We start from the raw sequence: 15,571 nt of genomic DNA on the forward strand, positions 1-15,571 counted from the left end.
GAGCCCCTCGCTCCAAAAAATGGCACACCCTTGACTATGTCCTTACAAGAACAAAAGACCGAGAAGATGTGAAAATCACACGCTCTATGCCAGGAGCAGATGACTGCTGGACAGATCATCGCCTTCTGATATGCCGCCTGAACATTGGGATCCGTAAACCAACAAGACGCATCTCGGCAAACACTCCCCATCGTCGTTTTGACTGTAGTAAGCTTCATGATCCCAACACCTTGCAATCCTTCCAAAAAGCTATTGATACAAACTTGCATGATCTAAACCTTCCAGATAACGTCACAGTTGAAAAGCAATGGACTACACTCCGAGACGCAATGTCCGCTGCAGCTGAAGCAACAATTGGTTACAAACACAAGAAAAAGCTGGAGTGGTTTGATGAAAACGACGAAGAAATCACCAACCTTATTGAAAGTAAACGATGTGCACAACTCACTTTTGAAAATAATTCTTCTCTAAGCAACAAACTAAAACATCGACAAGCTGCCACAGCATGCCAAAAAGGAATTCGTAAGGCCCAAAACAAGTGATGGCAACAGAAAGCTGAAGATCTGCAAAAATATGCCGACCAACGAGATATGCGCAGCTTTTAAGCTGCGACGAAAGAAATTTGGACCGACTAAGTCATCGGTGGGGGTCTAAAAGACGCAGCTGGCTCAAACATTATCACTGACACCGAAGAAATCATTGATCATTGGAAGTCGCATTTTGAAACACTGTTAAATAACCACTCATCCCCTCACAGTGACCTTCTCTGCAATACTCCACAACATCCCAGCACCCGTCATTGGATGTCCACACCACCTACACTGAATGAACTCAATAAGGCTATCAAACACATGAAGAAAAACAAAGCTCCGGGACCAGACAACATTCCACTAGAGTTTCTTCTTTACGGAGGACCCCAGGTAAAGGACCGCCTTATGCAGCTGATTCTTATGAGATGGGAAACAAAAACACTCCTAAGCGACTTTAGAGATGCGAATATAGTTACAGAGTTTAAGAAAGAAGATAGAGAAGATTGTAACAACTACCGTGGTATCTCACTCTTCAGCATCACTAGCAAGATCTTTGCCCGCATTCTCCTTGATCGTCTTATCACTTTAGCTGAGGACGTACTCCCATAGTCCCAATGTGGCTTTAGACCTTCTCGCGGCACTGTAGATATAGTCTTTTGTGCTCAACAACTCCAAGAAAAGTGTCAAGAACAACAACAACCTCTTTCATTTATCTTTTGGGACCTGAAGAAGGCATTTGATTAAGTTCCTCGACCTACTATGTGGTCTGTTCTTGCTCGATTTAGATGCCCTGACGACTTTATTACCCTGATCCGTGCTGTCCATGATGGCATGCTTGGCAGAGTCTGTTACCAAAACACCCTCTCCGACCCATTCCCCGTTACAGGTGGACTCAAACAAGGATGCGTTCTTGCAATTACATGTTTTTTACTGTATGTGGTTGCAATGCTTAACGAGGTCCCACAAACCTCTCCTGGTATCAACATGAGCTGTCGCATGGACGGAGGGCTCTTCAATCTTGCTCGCTTCCGTGCTAAGTCGAAAACCTCTGCTCATACAATTTATGAGTTACAGTTTGCCGATGATAATGCCACACCTGTTTGGACTCCTGATGACCTTCAAACGATAGCCACCATCTACAACAACTCTTATGAGCATTATGGAATGGAAGTTAACACTGATAAAACTAGAATACTCAACCAAACTCCACCTGACCACACCACCCCAGAGATCAATATCAACGAAAGACCTTTAGGTGAAGTAGACTACTTCTCTTACCTTGGTAGCATAAGGGAGAACCTCCTACAGTGCCCAGTTTTTTTACATTTTCATAAATTTTGATAAAAGTTGCAGAGAAACATTGAACTTTTGATTTTCATTCTATAGTTTGAAGTCTTCTCTATTTCTTGGCCTATTTGTTTAAGTTCTGGTTCTAAAAAAATTGAAGGGTAATAATCGGGTAGCCTACAAATTAAATGTTTTTTGTTGTAGCTCCATGTCAACTATTACCATAAACTTTGAAACTACGCTGAAATCACTTCTTTTGTTAAAACCATATGACAATTTCTTTGTTCTTGTTAGAAACTATTCCTAGAAAGAAAACTCTGTCATTTTTACATTTTTTAACGTCTGAAGACGATAAATCAACGTAAAGGACGGATTTTGCTGTCTGGGATAATGGCTGCTTTGCATGTACTCATTGTTTGACCACTTCTTTCAAGTAATAATTTCTGTTCAACTATATTTTCTTTTTGTTTATTTTGTGTTGTCGTTGTTACTTACGACGAGGGAGCAAGTAAACTGTCTGATAGAAATCTACAATAAAAGAAGTAATGAAACCTAGCGTTATTTATATTTGCATTTTAGTGAGTATCCCACATGTGGTTAGTCATAAACGTGCTGCAGTGCAAATGGAATGGCTTTTGGTTGTTTGTTAGACGCTGTCGTGAAAATCAATAATTTAAACATCAACAAGTTTGCAAATGAGAAATTTCATATAATTTCAATAGTAGGCTGCTCTTCTCACATCGAAATATTTACATGCGATTGTAAGGCAAAACAACACAAACAAAAAAGGCAATATTGTAAGTCCTATTGATAAGGGATGCTTGTTTCCATAAAAACCAGAAATTATGAGTTTCGGAAAGCATTGGCTTGTGAAAAGTAAATGCAATTTTTGTTTCAATTTGATATTGAAAACAATAGAAACCATTGATATCAGGCCGATGTAATTAGTCATTTTTGCATTGCACAACAATGTAAACCGTCATTGTTTACTGAAAATTTTAGTCATTGTTTACATTGTAACATAATGTAACAATGCCAGATTTTATAACCAGTAAAATATCTATCGGTTTTTAGCATCGAAGATTTCAGAAGTAAAGCACAATGTAAGATTCGCACGTAAAGCTATCTGATGTAATACACTAGCACACACACTCCGCATTGCATTGGAGCGGGCTCATTGTGTTTCAGCGCTTTGCATGAAACTGGATTAGCACGGTAATTAAAAGGCGGCCGATAAAGCAACGGGTAACTTACTTCTTTTTGGTTTTGTTTGCTTCACACAGATGCGAACATAATAGCAGCTGTCGGATTAGCGGTTTCACAAAAAGAGACATTAAAATTGCAGCTGACTTACTGTTTACGTTTTCTTGTTACTCGAAACTCGAATGCCCACCGAGCAGTGAGCACCAATTAGAAGACAATAACGTTCATATAAACATAATAGAAGCCGCCTTCAAATAGAAGCCACACAAAACGTTCAAAAAATAAGAAAAAGTAGCCGCGATTTCTATTCAAGAAAATACGGTAGCCTACATAGTTTCAACGTGTGCTTTGAGCACAAATCATCATCATCATTATGTTCCTTTCTCGTATTGAGGGTTGGATACAATGCGCCATTGTTCTCTACCATGAGCTGTGCGTACTGCATTTTTATAACTTAATTTTGTCCATTTAGTGATGTTTGATGTCCAAATCATTCTTGGTCTGCCTTTGTTTCTTTTACAGTTTATCTTCCCTTCTACTCTATTAATGATCTTTGTAACGAGTTTTGCCTTATTGTGTGTCCGAAATACTTCAATTTTCTTCTTTTGACTAGCCTATTTGTAAGAGAATTTTGCTTGAATTAATTTTGGATAATACTTCATCGTTATAGATCTTTTGTTGCCATGAAATTTTTAACATTTGCTTGTATGACCAGCTGAGCACAAAGGCATATTGCATTTCAAGCAACGATGAAAAACTTTGGTGAGACTATTTCTTTTTTTGGAATATCCCGTTCCTCTGATGTCGTCTACACATATGGCACAACGTTTGTGAATGGCTGTGGCTGATAATTTGGTTGTGGTTGCATTGTAGGCTACTAGCAGTAGGCTACTTCTCCCCAGGAATCCCATTATTGACTTGCATAGGTGATTATTGAGTTGAGGAGTATTGTCGAGACGGTGCGCGACGGCTCCTGCGTACGCCACATAACATCGTCATAAGAAGCACCACCTTAAACGTACGGAAATCTCCAAGAAAAAGCACAACAAAAAATTAGAAGCCACATTTGAAACATATTAGAAATACCAGTTGTCAACAGTGTAATTTTGGTGAAAATCAACAAAGCAATTTTTGTCCTTGGTGATGCATAAATGCACTTTCCATTTTTCGCAGCAAAACACAGGGGCTGCCTTACAATTGAGGTTCTTGCATCTTCCTCTTGTCATCACTACTGGAAAGTGATGGAACCCATCAGTTCGGATTTCAACAGGAGGTACCGGTATTGCTTTGGTAGCAGCACCTAATTTCTTTTTTTTATGAATTTTGAAGTCGTTGTCTGTGATGGCCGCTCTCTTTTGCGAGGTGTCGTAGGTTTTCTTTCAAGAAGCAGAGCTTCAGCAATACAAAGCTTAAATTCTTAAAGCATCATTGTTTTATCAGAACCACTGACAGCGAAAGAGTCCTTTCTATACAACAGCCAGCAGTTTATTATAGTTAGATCTAAAAAAATGATTTATGGTAATACTTTTTGATTCGATATAGAGCCATGAGAGAGTCCATGAGATCAACGCCTTCCACAAACTGATTGTACTCCTTCACAATTGCAGGGTAAGGTACCGTTTTAGAACATTTTTTCTTTTTTTTTAACCCGTTTGTACTCTCCCTTTGGTTGAGCAGCAGAAAAGGTGGACAATAAAGTGACAGATCTGTTGCCTATCCATTTTACAACACGCACTTCCGTGCCATCAACCACAACTTTCTTTTCATCATGAGCACCCCTTTTTGTCACCGGATAATGTGATCCCTGGTAGCCGATTAACTACCACAGTCCCTAAACAGTGTATACCAGCTCATCCATTCCATCACCCACCAGGACAAGAAACAATAACTTACACTGGATATCAAACCTCAATCGTCTTAGGCTACTGTGTGATGTGCAGTCTAACCATAGAAAGAGCTCAACACCTGCTCTCCTGGGCCACATTGAAACAGGCTTTTGCCTGAGGATGGGTTTCTTTTATGTCCGGTTTTCTTTCTCCATCCTATTATTATTATTATTATGACTGCTCATCCATATCAATATTGGAACTGGCAAATTCAATCCACAACACTTTTCATTAGGCTGTCATTCAATACTACATGTGTGCTTCTCTGTTTTTGTTTTATTTTTTGCTATTTGTTTTTTTTTGGGTTTTGTGGCCGTGCTAACTACTGATATATAGCCTACTACATAATTTTTCATTCAGGCACGTTTTAAACCTTTCAAGGTTTTGCCATCTTTTCCCGTTCGTTAACGTGCTGGTAGGTTTATATCGATTTTTGTAGTTAGTATCTTTTTCGTCCCGGACGCGTTAATGACGAAAAATAAAATGATTGATTGATGATTGAAAAACCTTGAAAGGTTTAAAACGTGCCTGAATAGAAAATCATGTAGTGCACATGTAGTCACACATCCAATTTTTTGCGGTAAAGCTTATAGAAAACAAAAATGTTGTCTCTTCAAATGGAAAAATTTATTTTTCATTCATTCTTGTTGTTATTACGGAAAAAAATTTACCGTCTCTCGACAAAAGCGTTAAAAATTGACACGATTGCCAGTTTTACGTTTTTTTTTCTGCGAAATTGGATAGTTTTATTGCTGAATTGCGGGAAAATTTAGCAGTCGCCGCTGGTCTGTTGGTTGATTTTGTGCCATTTCATAACAAATTTTACAAAATAAGTCTACATGAAGCTAAACTTTTTTTTTTTAATTTGTGGAGACTTTCATATTTTGGGCTGGTTTTACGTTTGTTTCAGCTTATAGCCTAAATGATTGGGCTACATTTTAGAACTAAAACGAATATCTGGCAACTTCGTACTTCAACTCGTTACTAACAACGCTTGAAACAGAGATTACTTGATTAGAATGATTAAGTCATCTATGCTGGAGTCATATCTTCAGGGTGGTAGACTGCAGTGTTGATTCGAGTGTGATTTTGAGCCGCGTCTCCGAAAAATTTCATCATTTCAGACTCCGAATTCATTTCAATATCAAATTATGACTTAACGTAGGCTAATGCTGTACCGTACTAGCCAATGCGTATGGTAAGTATAGCCTAACACGAAATACTGTAGGCTACAGTACGGTAGCTCAGGAATGTAAAAATCTTATTTAACTTTAATAATGCTCACATAAATGTTTTCGATTGTGCGCACATTTATAAGCATTACTGCTAGGTTGAAAATTGTGAGTTCGACAGTTTTTATTGTTTTTCAAACAGAAATATAGAACTTATTTTTCAAACTCCGAATTCACTCCGAAATTTTTATAAAACATGAAACTTTGACTCCACTCTATTTTCTGAAAATCGGAAAAACTCTGGCCCTACTCCATGCTCAACTGTAGTAGACTGCTAGCCAGCAGATTTGACAAGTGAGCCATCTTGCCACATGAAAATGAAATGTTTACTTGCTGATAAAATGTTGAAGCATTACCACTAGGTCAAAAATTGTGAACAGTTTTTAGTGTTTTTCAAACTAAAATACAAAACTTATTTGACTTAAGGAAAATTCAAAGTTGCTAAATCAAACTCCAAATCCACTTCAAAATTTTTGTAACAAAGGAAACTTCCAATCCACTCAAATTCATTATATACCATAGTACCACTATGTAATTACAATGTATCTTGCAGTTATACTGAGTTTTATATGACCTACCTTTAGGGATGGGCAATTATAGAATACCGAATATAGAATAACCGGATGTAAAGCCTAACCGTTAAGCCTAGCCTATGGGTTAAGCCTAACCGTTCAAGCCTAACCCTGAAGGCAAGCCTATAAGCATAATGCATATAAAATCGGATATTTGAAACCGCTTTAACGGTCGACTTCGTACTATTCAGTACTCAGTTTGGTTGTAACGAATTCATGCTGCATGCGGGGTAACACTAAAAGGCGGAAATGCAAAAACGCGGAATAAGCCGAAATAACTTTAGAATTAAAACAGTCATAGTATTTAATGATCTCATAATTGCTTCTAAATAATATCTTTCAATGATATTTCAACATAAGAAAATGTTCGGTATTGAGTTGTGGCTAAAAATCGCATTTCCGCCTTTTTCCTATTTCAATAAATTCCATTAAATTTCGAAATTTACTCCAATAACTGTGGAATTAAAACAGTCAAAGTATTTAATGACCTCACAATTGCTTCTAAACAATATCTTTCAATGATATTTCAACATAAAAGTAGGTTCGGTGATGAGTTGTTAAAAATCGCATTTCCGCCTTTTCCATGTTGCAACAATTCATTCTTTCATGATGAAGTTATCGCTATGTTAAACAATATGGACGCCAAGATCGTAGTTCCGCGTTTTCTACATCGGCATTAAATCGCTACTTCTGCGGACAATACGCCATTTCATGCCCGGCTTATTTCCGCCTTCCGCATTTCCGCCTTTTAGTGTTGCCCCTGCATGCGAAAATAGAATTATTTATCGCTTTAGTGCGATGTGGCGTAGGAAAAACGCCTGAGTTTTGTTGTTCACATTAAAGAGATCTTTTTTGTCAAGCGCTTTGTAGTGATCACAGTCTTGCGGAAGTACGTACGGCCTACGGGTATTTGACTTTGTCTTAGCTTGTACTATGCCAGTACAGTGACATGGACGACTTGCTGAGCTGTGGGATTGATGATGCTACATGCAGTAGTGAAGATAAATCAGCAAATTTGGCTTCCACCCTTCAGAAATAGATACCTATCTCACGTTGTTAAAAGCATCCACTACATCTGTTGAAAATGCCCTTGTTTGGTGGAAAGCAAACAAAAACCAATTTTTTTGTTTATACCAGTTAGTTTCAAAATATTTTTGTGTAGGCCTGCCTGCCACATCTGCTTCTTCAGAGAGCTGTTTTTCAAGTGCAGGTTTAACTGCCACCAACTTGAGATTCCGTTCGACTGGTGAACATTTAAAAAGCCTAAATTTGTTACACTGCAATAAGCAATTTTTGTGATGTTCATTGTTTTTGTAAACTCGTAAAAATCAATAAAATGTGTCGATGGTTAAAACTGTCAATTATTCTAAAATAGATATCTGTATTCTATATTTGGTTTCAGTATTCTAGAATAGCTAATTATTCTATTTTGCCCATTCCTACCTACCTTAGGGGTCTGCTACTATTTGGTGATTCTGATTCGGTGAGTCTGATTCGGTGAGTTCCTAACCTCTAACCCTAACTCCAAACCCCTAACCCTAAAACGGCAATGATAATTAGGCTACGGCACCCGATAATTTAAAAAAAAAAATTGAAAAAATCCCCCGTTAAGGGATCGGACTCACCGAATCAGACTCACCGAAACGGGCCATTAGATAGTATTCCGCTACCTTAGATAGTATGTGACTCTGTTTTCTGGGTGTTTGTACTTTGTTAGTGTTGGGCGATATATTGAATTTTCGATACGATATCTTTTCAATATCGTTCGATATTTTGACTATTACAGCCCTAACTCGTAACTGCAAACCCCTACAAAAACGTTGCCGAGGCCAAACGGCAAAAGTTGAAGTTGTCTCGGCAATTGCTGTGAACGTTTATTACGAAAAAAATTGTACCAAAACATGTAAAACGAGAAGCGAAAAATATGCTAGAGTAGTCTACTGTTCGACCGCACTGTTTGATTTGTTGTGATGTAATAATGTGCGCGATACGGTCTACTGGTTCACTTTTCTTTCTTCGGTCTCAGTTTTCAACGACTTGCAAAATGAAGAGAAACAATAATTGTGCACTTTTGTTTTATTAATTCAGTTTCTTCTCTCTAGGAATAAGCAAAAAAATGAATAACCGTCCTGTAACTCAACCAACTTAAAACCTTGGTCAAAAAAATGAAACGCGTAACTTACAAAAAATGTGAGATCATCTGAAGGCAAGCGCGAGACTAATTTAGTTTCTCGCGCGGGCTTGCGGTGGTCGAAGCCAAACGTCACACCAGCCCTCCCCCAGATGAACCATGTGATATTCTAAACAAAAATGGTGAATCGACAAAACATATGTGGTGTGCACAAAAAATAATGCAATATGATATATAAGAAATCGACATTTGAGAATGATTTTTCAACAACACAGAGATCAAAGGAAGCTTCAGAGGGACGCTTTCGTGTGGATTCATATTCAAAGGTAAGGGAACAACAAACTGTGAAAAGGTCAATAATGGTTAACAATAGAACTCCTTATGAAAAACAACACAGGTAAATATTCTACTTTATGAAAGCGCAAAGAATGCTCACAAAAGTGTAAACTCAAAATTGCACAAAATGATGAACGACAATCGACTGACAATTTGGACATTGTCCATATGATTTTCTACAATCATCACACTTATATGGCTTTTCACCAGATGAACTTATGGCGCTTCAAATTAGTAACTTGTGAAAAGAACTTTTCCACATAAATCACACTTTATACGGCGTTTCACCAGTGTGACTTCTCTTGTGAATTTTCAACGTGGATTTACAAGTGAAATTGTTGTCACAAAAGTTACATTGATAACATTTTTCATTGGTTGTTTGCAAATCATTTTCTTTGTAGTTATTGCAACGCCTACAAATATTTACATCCGACTCTTATTGAAACAAATATCAGATCCCTTGATGGCTTGATAACCATCTGAACCATCAAATTGCTTGACTTTGATTCATGTTAAAAGGTGGATTAAATAATTGATTTTAAGAGGATTTATTTAAAACAAACTAGTTGATTGAAGTAATATTTTCTTGGTTATAAATAGAATGAATAAAGATAGAATGTTTCGTTGTTATCGGGGTTTACCAGACAAATTGATCCACCAACTAAGAACGGCCATGCAACTTTCCTGCAGAAAGAGAAAATATTATTCAGGATAACATACAAATAGATTAGGGTTTGTATCTTGCCGGCGGTACAACCACGCGGCCAGCACGCGTTTGCACAAAAGCCTGCCAACTATCCTCTTCCAGAGAGCCTGGGATTGTTTGAGCATTGTTGCCGTCCTGCCCGTTGCTGACATTCCGTTCTGGTTCATCTGGTGGTTTATAAAAAACTTTCAGTCTGTCGACAGAAACTGATTTTTCTTTGCCGTTCATCGAAAGTATAAAATACTTTTCATTGCGCTTGATTACTTCGTATGGTCCGCTGAATCGGGGACGTAGTGGGACCTGTTGGTGGTCGTTTCTAACTATCACATACTTGCAAGTCCAGAGGTTTTTTTCCACATATGAAGTTACTTCACTGTGAACGCGTGGAGGTGTAGGGCGGATGCTGGCGAAGTATTCTTTTAGTTTGCGAACAAATTGGTGAGTATCCACAATCTGATTCGGGGATTCCCTAAATTCTTGAGGCAACTTCAGTGTTTCACCATAAACAAGTTCTGCAGGTGAGCATTCTAATTCTTCCTTCAGAGTGGTACGTATCGTTAGTAGAACGAGAGGTAGGTTTTGATGCCAGGTGTCTGGATTCTTTTGCATACGAAGGGCATCTTTCAGCCTTCTATGGACAATTTCGACGATTCCGTTGCTTTGAGGATGGAAGCTTGTTGACGTAATATGCTTTATTCCCAGGAATTTCATAGTGTCATGCCACAGTTGACTGATAAACTGGCCGCCACGATCTGAGGTTATGGATGACGGCACCCCATAATATTGGATCCAACCATGTAGAAATGCTTCGACGGTTGATTCCGCTGTAATGTCTTTCATCGGTGTAGCTGTGTACCAACGAGTGAATCGATCGATGACCGTAAGCAAGTATCGGTAACCGTTGCTGGGTGGAAGTGGACCAACAATATCGATATGAATATTGGAAAATCTACGAGACGGTAAGGTAAATTGTTGAAGCTTTGCTTTATTATGTCTAATGATTTTTCCTTTTTGACATGCGGGGCATGTTTTAACCCAAAAGGCGATTTCTTTCTTCATGAGGTTCCATACAAATCGTTGTTGAATTAACGATCGAGTTGCGTTCACACCAGGATGTGATAAGTTATGAATCTTGTCAAAAACAAGTCTTTGAAAATCGAGAGGAATAATCGGTCTTACTTTTGGCATAGACGTATCGCAGATCAAGGCCACATCGCTGTTCTCAAGAGGAAATTCCTTCAGTTTCAGGTTGGACTTTTCTGGGTTGGTTAGCACTTCACGAATATAGGCGTCTTGTGCTTGAGCTTTCGCAATTGCAACGTAGTCAATTCCTTCCTGTCTACACATAACATTGTTAATTTCGATACGTGACAGAGCATCTGCAGTAAAATTAGCTTCTCCTTTTATATGCTGGACATCATTCGTGAACTCCGCAATGAAACTCATTTGTCGTGCGCGCCTTGCAATTATGGGGTCAGATCTGGAGTAAAATGCAGCGACTAGTGGCTTGTGATCAGTGAATAAGGTAAACGTCTTACCTTCCACCAAGTGATAGAAGTGCTGCACGGATAAATAAGAAGCCAGAAGCTCCCTATCAAAAGTAGAGTACCTTTTTTGTGTGTCATCTAGTTTCCTGGAGAAGAAAGCAATTGGTTTCCAGGTTTCATCATGTTTTTGTTGTAGAACTCCACCTATGGCAACGTCACTTGCATCCACCTGAATACTTGTTGGCAAATTATTGTCAGGATACACTAGTAGTGCTGCATTTGCTAACAACTCTTTACTGTTTTCAAAACATTCTTTAGTTTCGTCAGACCAAGAAACAAGATCCTGGTTTTTGTTTTTGGGCTTCTTTAGCAGGTCGTATAACGGGGCTAAATATTTTGACAAATTCTCCACAAATCTGTGATAGTAGTTGATAAATCCAAGATATGAACGCAATTGCTTACATTTTTGAGGACGAGGATAATCTTTGACCACCTTTACACGCTCTTCTAAGGGAAGAATTCCGTCCGGTGTTACGATATGTCCAAGAAAGTTGAGACGTTGCAAACCGAATTCCGACTTTGATGGATTAATGGCTACTCCAAATCGGTCTAAGCGTTGGAAAAGTTCTTCAAGATGACGTTTGTGATCTACTGCAGAAGAGGAAAATATTATTAAATCGTCTATGTAAGCCATTACATTGGTTAGGCCTTGCAAAACATGATCGATGAATCGTTGAAATGTAGCACCCGAGTTTTTAAGACCAAAGGGCATGGACAAGTATTCGAAAAGGCCGAACGGGGTTGTAACTGCAGTCATCGGAATAGATTCCTCCTCCAGCGGAATCTGATGGTATGCCTTAACCAGGTCGATCTTTGAAAATATTGTTGAGCCTTGTAACCTGTGAAACAAAGTTTGAATTTTTGGGACCGGATATTTGTCTTCTACTGTCATTTTGTTTAACTGTCTGTAATCACCACACATCCTGTAAGTAGACCCATTTTTGCTTGATTTAGGGACCATATGTAGAGGACTAGCAAAAGGTGAATCGGACCTTCGTATAATGCCGGCTTCCATCAGATCATCGATTTCCTTCTGAGCATGACGAAACTTCTCGGGAGTCAGAGGGCGTGGTCGAGCAGAACAGGGGTACCCACTAATCACTATTTTATGCTTAATTCTATGCTTCGGTGGGTCTTTGCGGTTTGGAGGTCTGGTTAGATCAGGGTACTTAGCCAAAATCTTCATAAAGTCGTTTTGTGGAACAAATGGTCGTGGAGCTTGAATGTTGCATATCATCTTTTCCACCAGATATCCGAAACACTGTTGCTCTTGATCTCTCAAGCATTTTCGATCGAAGTCCAGCGATAAGGAAAAGTGAGCCAAAAAATCCACGCCAATAATATTATGGGACACATCTGCAATCATAAAAATCCATTTAAATGGTTTAGTAGTACCAATCTCTATTGTCATGGAACGGTACCCGTAGGTTGCGATGGGGGAACCATTGGCAGCCGCCAAAGTACGATCAGTGATTTTATACTTCCGCTCAGTTTTACTCGGTTTCACCACTGAAATTTCAGCACCGTGTCGATAAGAAATAGAGTTCCGGTACGTTGATCTCGAACATGAGGAAGTGGGCTTCTGTCTTGATTCTCCACATCCGCCACTATTGACGTGGATTCCATCCGTTTCCCTGGTTATATGCTCTTGGACGCCATTCGCATGGTGCTGTGCATCGGAATGCTCTATTGCCGAATCTCTGATGATAAAAACATAATTGATTAAGATTTTGCCTTCCTCGTGACTGAGGATGGTTGTGTTGGTTAAATCTAGGTGGGCGAAAATTGCTCGAGTCCGAATATCTATGATGAGGTGATTGGCATTCAGAGGTTGAAGGCTTATTAGAAGGTGAATGTTGGTTTAGAAGAGTTTCCATTTTCTCCTCCAAGTGACTAAGACGAGCTTGAAGGGTTCTTCGTTCGTTTTTAGCTATGGATTCGCTCAAAGCCGTATTTCCTGTAGAAGCGGAGGAAATATTATGAATTCCGGGTGATGGAGAGATTACAACCATTTTATCCGCGGCTTCCGCTAGCTGTTCCACGGAGGATTCAGTCATGGTGCACAACGAGAGGCGGATGCTTTCTGGCATGCGTAGTATGAACATTTCTTTTAGCATGCTAGGGGAGATATCTTTTCGCGCTAGAGTTGCCTTTAAGTGTATTAATAAGTCTGAAGGCCGTCTGTCACCCAAGTGTGTTGGATTGAATAATTCCGCCACCCTGCTACTCATTGATGGTTCAAACCTGTTTAATAAACGAGATTTAATGGAATCGTAGGTAGGCTCTTCAAACAGTAAATCCTGGATAACTAATAAAGGTTCCTCAGTTAGATGTGTTACTAATATATCTGTGCGGATATTTTCGTTTGTAATGTTCCAGAATTTTAGCCTGAGTTCCAATGCGACAAACCAGATGGAAGGATGTTGTTTATTAAAATCTATGAAAATCTTTCTTCCTGGTTGGTAATTCAAAGAGGGTGTTTGTTGTTGAGATGTTACTGGTTGAAATGGGTCAAATGTGAATGGATCAGTAGCGGGATTGTTTGATTTGAAGGGAATCTTTTGAGTCAAAGGGGGATGCGAAAATTTGTAATCTGGTAGGCCTACGAGTGGTAGGTTACCTGGTGTTGTCGATCTTGATGCTCCTTGTTTCCTGTCCATCTCGCTTCCCATTGTGGGGCTTCCCATTCCCATTGTGAGTTTTGCTCGTGACCTAGTGACCATCTGATGTGACGACGCCAGGGTTGCTGTTCCTTCCTTCCTGTCAGTATATCGTAATCGATCGCACTCCTGTTATAAACTGAACTGTCGGGGTCACCAATGTGCGCGATACGGTCTACTGGTTCACTTTTCTTTCTTCGGTCTCAGTTTTCAACGACTTGCAAAATGAAGAGAAACAATAATTGTGCACTTTTGTTTTATTAATTCAGTTTCTTCTCTCTAGGAATAAGCAAAAAAATGAATAACCGTCCTGTAACTCAACCAACTTAAAACCTTGGTCAAAAAAATGAAACGCGTAACTTACAAAAAATGTGAGATCATCTGAAGACAAGCGCGAGACTAATTTAGTTTCTCGCGCGGGCTTGCGGTGGTCGAAGCCAAACGTCACAATAATACCAAAAGTAGCGGTAAAGCGAACAACGCAATACGCACGCTGTTACGGTAACTCACGGGGAGGAAAAGCAAGTTAATTTTGGGTTGATTCAACGTTCGAGTCAACACAAATCGATTTAATTTTCCCGGCGGGTTATATTGCGTAACAACAATTCCCAATAAGAAATTTGCATTTTTTTTACGTTAATTCGACATCTCGCGATGTTGAATTATCATAAAATAATGTTAATTGCTCAACCAAGTACCGGTAACAAGTTAATAGCTTCCTGCGAGAAGATTGCATCTATTTACGTATGCAATAACATAATTTCTGCACAATTGGGATACTGCGAGCAACACAAAGTCTGTTTGATAAAGAACTAGATATCAGAATCGGAATCATCAGATGCTGTATCGGAGGGTGAGGTTGTCGTGTCATCACTGAAATCGAACACATCAAGAGGCTCATCGCTTGGCTGTAAATCTACACTGTCTTTGCAAAGAAGCGTCCACGTTTTGCCGCTTTTGTGCTTTGATACCCATCCACAAGCCTCTTTCACAGAGCTCCATCAGGGTGTTGACTAAGGAGCAAATCTATGGCTGTGGCATGATGACTGGGACGAATGTCTAACCCTAATCTTACAAGCGTTCATTGTGGCCTCAGCATTTTTATTGTCGACGCTAATGCACCATTTTTGCACTAATTTCAAAGACCGAGAAACTCTTTTCTTAATTAAAACAAAAATATCGAAGAGTATAGAAAATCGAGTATTTTTTCAAATATTGTATCGTTTTGTTTTTTTCAATATCGACAAATACTATATATACTCTGTTTATGGTTTCCTTTGGTAGACTAGTATTTTATTTCATTTTTTTCCACTGTAGCTTATTTATTATTTACTGTAGCCTACAACCTATAAATAATCCTTGCAGTGGACTCATATTCCTTGATTCTTCTTCCTTAGGTAATGTTCTTCAACAGGTAAAAAAGATTGTTTTGTCAACACTTTTTTACAGGGGTGTTTTTATACCACGGCATTGACTTTTTT

Source organism: Aplidium turbinatum, chromosome 4 (assembly GCF_918807975.1).
Source record: "Aplidium turbinatum chromosome 4, kaAplTurb1.1, whole genome shotgun sequence".
Classification (NCBI taxonomy): Eukaryota; Metazoa; Chordata; class Ascidiacea; order Aplousobranchia; family Polyclinidae; genus Aplidium; species Aplidium turbinatum.